Source organism: Podarcis pityusensis (assembly GCF_964106645.2).
Source record: "Podarcis pityusensis genome assembly, chromosome: 17".
Taxonomy (NCBI): Eukaryota; Metazoa; Chordata; class Lepidosauria; order Squamata; family Lacertidae; genus Podarcis; species Podarcis pityusensis.
Window position 1 is genome coordinate 11866368 of NC_138042.1, and position 6866 is coordinate 11873233.

Below are 6866 nucleotides of genomic sequence, written 5' to 3' on the forward strand. Positions count from 1 at the left end.
TTTGTACACCTTCAGAGCAGAATGTTTAATCTGTCCATTTGTATAATAGAAACTATTCTGTGATCCCAGCATTGTATTTTGAATCTGAACAGAGAAGGACAGTAATTTCCAGGTATTTAAAAGTATTGAATTGTTCTACTGAATATCCAGACACGGCCCATTTCTATTTCTTAACATTCTGCTGTAAAAATCAACTCTTTAGTTTTATCATCAGTTCATTGTTAACCATTATGTCTTGCAGTAGCTGGAGAATTTAGTCATGCATCTTTAAAATCCAAGAGGGGATTGTGAAAGTAGTACAGCATTATCAGCATGTAATACCAATGGGATCTCCGTTTGGCCAGTCTGGGTAAGTGATGTTTCTGAGATTATAATTTGGGAGAGATATCATTCAAATAAAGATTTGAGGGACTAACAGAGGGAGCACCCCTGCCTCACACCAAGATATCACTGGGTTGGAAACTACCCACAGAAAATATGCTGTTGGGTGACATATACTTATTCCAAGTAAATAAGTAAGTATGAATGAGCAAAATCAAAAGAATGCAAGATTCGATTGGACATCCACACCTTGCAGGATTCGACTGGACATCCACACCTTGCAAAACCAACTCAGCATCAGAACAGCAAGGTCTTATTTTGTAAGGGTTACAAACTGCAAGCACAGACGTTCAATCCCAAAGATAACCATCAAGAATCAGGAACCTTATCGGGAGACAGCAAGCTGCAGAGGGTTGGAACAAGATAAGAGGGGGAAGCAAATCCCCAGGTGATCAGTTGGCACTCATTCATCATCAACACATACAGAGTGGGTACACAAATACGTTTATGGAAACCAAAAATTGCTGATATAACAGATGATAATATTTTTATGGAAAAAGTTTTGCCTTATTCAACTGTAATCAATATTCAGGAATCATAAAGGGTGGATGGAAAGGAAGATTCGTGAAAGAATGAGAAAATGGAACCAAAGGGGGTTAAGACATTGCAAAAGGGAAAGGAAAAAGCAGCTATTACCTGTTTCGCCCCTGCCCCATGATGCCCTAGACATTAGGGAATAAGACAGCAATTGTCAGGAACGTGGCTCACCAGAACGCAAGGGAAGAGACAGACTCAGAAATTGAGCTAAGTGAAAGAGGGACTGACTCTGCAGACGAGAGCTGGCTGACAGAATCGAGAAAAGCTAGTTTGACCCCCCTTCTCAAGAAAGACACTGTTAGCTCTCAAGAAGAGGAAGAGTTGGAAGGCAGCCAGAGCGTTGCTAGACAATCAGCAGATAAGCAGAGGACTGAGACTTTGTCAAGTGAAAGTGGGAAGGGGGAAGGCCAGCCTCTCAGTCCCTGTTCTAGGAGGCTGGATAAGATCAGACGACAACAGAAGGGCAAGAGGGGAGGGGAGGGGTGGGAGTTCGGCATCCTTCCTGCTGTGGGAGGGGCAAAGATTCAGACCGACCAACTATCGTCAATGTGAGCAGGCGAGAAGCCAGTGCTCTGGATGTGTTTTGTTGTAAATAAACGTACACAAAACTGCCGGAGAGTCATTACTTCTTATCTGGGCTTGCTTGCCTGCCAGAGATCATTACAGCAATGATGTGTGCAAAATTTTCATCATCTGAATCACCCCCATGGATTTTATTTACTTACTTAGAACTATATGCTGCTTTTGGGTGCTGGCGAGTCCTCAGAGCAGTGCAGAATTCTCTGTGAAAACAATTAAATAACATCATAAAAAGAGCGCCAACAAAGGTAATACCTGTAATTTGGAATACTATAGGATATGGATGTTCCAAATTACCCGGTCTTGTTTCTGAAGTCTTTTTTTAAAAGCATTGGTTAGATGATGTTTAGGACAGCACCGGTCACAAAATGCTGATGCGGGAGCAGAACCAGGCACAAAAAAGTCATCTCCCCACCCACCATATTTTTTGCTCTGTAGGACGCACCGGACTATAGGAGGGGGAGAACAGGAAAAAAAAAAATCTCCCCCTCTCTGTGCAGCGCCCCTTCAGCGAAGCGGTAGGAGAAACGGAGCCCCTTCCAGTTCTCCTCCCGCTTTGCTGAAGGGGCGCTGCGCAGAGAGGGAAAACTGTGCACCGCCTCTCCAGCGAAGCGAAGCCTGGAGAGCAAGAGGGATTGGTGTGCACCGACCCCTCTCACTCTCCAGGCTTCAGGCGGCTATCCGCAAGCCTTTGAAGCGCAGCAGGAGTTCCCGCTGCGCTCCGGGGGCTTCAGGCGGCTTCAGCGAAAGCAACACAAAGCCTCCGGAGTGCGGGGGGAGCTCTCCCTCTGCGCTTCGGAGGCTTTGCGTTGCTATCGCTGAAGCCAAATAGCCTGCATTCGCTCCATAAGACGCACAGACATTTCCCCTTAATTTTTGAAGGGGAAAAGGTGCGTCTTATAGAGTGAAAAATACAGTATTTCCTTCACCATCTCTGGCCCTTTCCCCTTAGGGGAGGGAGACTTTCTTTCCATCTGCTCCTCCTGGTGTCTCTGTCTTCCAGCTACTATTACTCAGCATTCTAGGGATTGCTGGCATTGGTCCATCGAAAAGGCTATAGTATAACTAGCAGGCAGAGCAGGCAAGTAAGGATACGGGAAGCAGGCTGTGGCATTAAGGCCCACTGGTGGCTCCCAGTTCACTTTTTGTGAAACACTGGTCTAGGATTTCTCCATCTAGAAGAAAAACAACAAAATTTCACAAACAAGGAGTAATTATTGTACACCCCAGGCTTGGTCTACATGCTTACCATTCCCCCCCCCCCTTTCCATTTTTGCAACTGTGAAATTATTTTGGCTTTCACAAGCAGCTTGCCACATCAGGCTGGTGGCAGAGATCCCAGAAAGCCTAATCAAAACTCCCCCCCCATGCTTTTTTTTCTTAAAAATGTTTAGGGGTACTCTCATTTTGACTCAAGAGAATCACCATTTTATACTTCAAATCGGGGGAAATAAATACAGTAAATGGACAAAAGTACAAAGATTAGGGGTATGCGTACCCCTGCGTACCCCCAGAAAAAAAGCACTGCCCCTCTCTCTTTTAAGTACCACAGTACACTCTATCATTGGTCTGCCAGCCTGCTCCACAGAAGACTCCCCTTCCTCCAAATCCCGTTATACTTTCCACTTGGCACCCACTTTGTAAATACCATCCCCAGGTGCTACTGTATAGACCAGGGGTTGTCCATCTGGTCCCTACCGCCCACTAGTGGCAGTTTCAGGATTCTAGGTGGGCGGTAGGGGGTTCTCTATGGCACAAGCTGAATCCTCCTTCCATCGAGCACTGGTGGGCGGTAAGGAAATTTTACCATCAAGAAAGATGCATTAGTGGGTGGTAGGTATAAAAAGGTTGACTACCCCTGGTATAGACTCTTCTTCATTGGCGATCACTCGTAGCCGAGTAAGATTGTCTTCCGTAAACACGGTTTTAGCAGTGAGTCCGTAAGTGATTGTGGAGGCCAATTCTGGATCCACACATCCTTCCACAGTGGGGAAATTGGTTTCTGGGCAGGAGTTGATCATGGTGAGGGTTTGCCCAGCGTGCCTTCCTCTTAGCACGTTTCTCCCTTTCGTCCTGAGTTTGAGTGCCTTCAAAGCCCATGACACCTTTGGTAAAGACTGTTCTCCAATTGGAGCCTGTGCAGGCCAGTGTTTCCCAGTTGTCAGTGTTTATACTACATTTTTTTAGATTTGCTTTGAGAGAGTCTTTAAACCTCTTTTGTTGACCACCAGCATTATGCTTTGCATTTTTAAGTTCGGAATACAGGAGGATGATTTGGAGGACGATAATCAGTCATCCGCACAACGTGACCAGTCCAACAAAGTTGATGTTGAAGAATCATTCCTTTGACACTGGTGATCTTTGCTTCTTCCAGTACACTGGCTTTAGTTCGCCTGTCTTCCCAAGTGATGTGTACAATTTTTTGGAGACACTGTTGATGGCATCTTTTGAGGAGTTGGAGATGGCGTTTATAAGTGATCCATGTTTCACAAGCATACAGTAAGGTTGGTAGTACAATAGCCTTGTAAACAAGCATTTTGGTTTCCCTGTGAATGTCCCGGTCCTCAAACACTCTGTACTTCAATTGGAAGAAAGCTGCACTCGCAGAGTTCAGGTGATGCTGGATTTTGGCATCAATGTCGGCCCTTGTGGAAAGATAACTGCCCAGGTAGGAGAAGTGATTGACATTTTCCAACGTTACACCATTGAGTTGGATTTGTGGCACTGCAGAGGGGTTATTTTGTACTTGGTGCAACACTTTGGTTTTTTGGCTGTTGAGCGATAGGCCAAGCTTTTCGTAAGCTTCTGCAAAGATATTTAGGATGGTTTGGAGGTCATCATCTGAGTGTGCACACACTACGTTGTCATCAGCATACTGAAGCCCTATGGCGGAAGTTACAGTAACCTTACTCTTTGCTTTCAGCTTGCTCAGATTAAAGAGCTTTCCATCTGTTTGACACATGATGTCTACTCCGGAAGGGAGTTTCCCTTTGACAAAGTGTAGGATCATGGCAATGAAAATAATGGCTAGAGTTGGGGTGATAACACAACCCTGTTTAACACCTGATCCCACTGTGAATGGTTCACTTTGAGAGCCATTGTTATCTGTGATTGTTGCTGTCATATTATCATGGAGGAGCCGATGTCCACAAATTTATCTGGGCAGCCAATTTTCAGAGGGACAGTCCACAGGGCATTACGATTTACAGTGTCGAAGGCCTTAGTCAGGTCAATAAACACCATATGCAAGGGTTATTTTTCTCTCTGCATTTTTCTTGAAGCTGTTGAGCGGTGAAAATCATGTCCACTGTCCCCCTAGAACAGTGGTGTCCAAACTTTTTTCAAAGAGGGCCAGATATAATGAAGTGAAGGGCCATGAGGGCCGACCAAAGGGCCTACCTTTTATTAAGATTGAAGTCGTTGAGCTTCTTAGGATTTTACCCCAGGAAATAAACTGCCACATGCACTGGATTAAACTGACCAGAGGGCTGGATTAGGCCCCTGAAACGGACTTTGGACATACCTGCCCTAGAAGGTCTAAAACCATTTTGGGATTGTCAGGGAGAGGCAAACGGGAAAAGAGGAAAGGACAGAAACCAGCAGTTATAGAGAGCCTAAAGAGATTATCAGCAGCTTCTCATCTGACAGTGGGTCTGACGTAGAGGGGGAGGAGAATGAGCCTGGAACTAGTCATTCTGTGCACAGAGGAAGTAAGGGGAGGAGTTTTCGCAGACTTGCATGCTGGGTGCGGAAAAGGAAGAAGAAAGATTAGAGGGAGCAACTGCGCACAAGGGGAAGGACGCTAATTGAAATGCTGGTGATGTACTTTTGAACTTTGTTAAATAAATCAAATTGTTTGGAACTGGCTGGGAGCCCGGAGTCTTATCTATGGCCAGCTGGACAGCATTAAGCCTCTGACAGGGATTCTGGAAGGGTCACCTCGGATATTGTTAAGAGATGGTTTGCTAAGATCCTTGCAATAATTTTGCTGGCTGCAGCTAATAAAGAGATGTGTAGACTAGTTCTGCTGTGGTGCCAGCATAGCATTTGAGGGGAGAAGATCCCCGACTTCCATTTGCTGGCAATAGCTGCACCTCTGCAGTTCTTCCCATCATATATTGCTCTCAGTGCTCTGGACACAATTTGTTTCCTTTTTTGTTATTTTAACCGTTTTTCTGCTAGGGAAAATCTGAATGTCAAAGGAACTGTGGTGAGAGAAGTTTCACATGGCTCTTGTTGCTAAGGTAACTGCTGCCTTCATGTTTCCTCGTGAAGAGTGACAATTTTTAGAGATCTGCTCACATTAACTGACTGCGAGAAGGAATACTGCGGGCAAACTGGCATAATGAGAAAAACTGGACTGAACTGGGCGTGACTTCTGAATACACGAGATTGGAGAAAAGCTTCTCAAGTGGGATTTTGAAACGCAGGAGCAACCTCGTTAGACTTGTGATTATTTCATGTACTTGACATTTTCGTTTGAGAGGTAAATAAATGATATATGTGAACCAATCAATGTACAATTGAAACACATGCGGTGCTCCCCTTGGGAAGGGAGAGATTCTGTGGCAAGCAACCACCCACTCATCCCCCTACCAGCATGCTTGTGACCAGGACAGGAAGACGACGATGACACAATTTTAAAATATTTTTTCTCTTCCTGACTCCAATGAGAAATAACTATACAGTGGTACCTCGGGTTAAGTACTTAATTTGTTCCGGAGGTCTGTACTTAACCTGAAACTGTTCTTAACCTGAAGCACCACTTTAGCTAATGGGGCTTCCTGCTGCTGCCGCGCCGCCGGAGCACAATTTCTGTTCTCATCCTGAATCAAAGTTCTTAACCTGAAGCACTATTTTTGGGTTAGCGGAGTCTGTAACCTGAAGCGTATGTAACTTGAAGCGTATGTAACCTGAGGTGTCACTGTATCAGGTCCGGTGCATTTTCAGACCAGCTTTGTGGGCATGTTGGGAGAAGGTGGGTCTGAATCCTGTTAAGCCGCAGCTGCCCAGACACATCTCCAGAATGTTCTCTTTTGCCCCCGCTGCTGATCGAACACCACAGGTCAGAGATCTATACTGGAATAACTTTCTCGGAGGCCTCAAGTTGTGTAACTGTCATTATGTATATGGAACTCCCTCTCTGATAGCCAGGGGTGGCCTGTCCCATTTTGCCACCTGAGGCAGAACAGTAAGGTGCCTCCCTCCCTTTGAAACCTCTCTTCCTGGGGTCACATGGTGGCTTCTGGAGAGATCTCATTGGAAGCTGCATCATGCAACTCTGATGGGGGTGCCGTCCTGCAGGATTCCACTGCCCAAGGCAGCTGCTTCAGTCTGCCTCATGGGTGGGCCGGCCCAGGTGCCAGCAG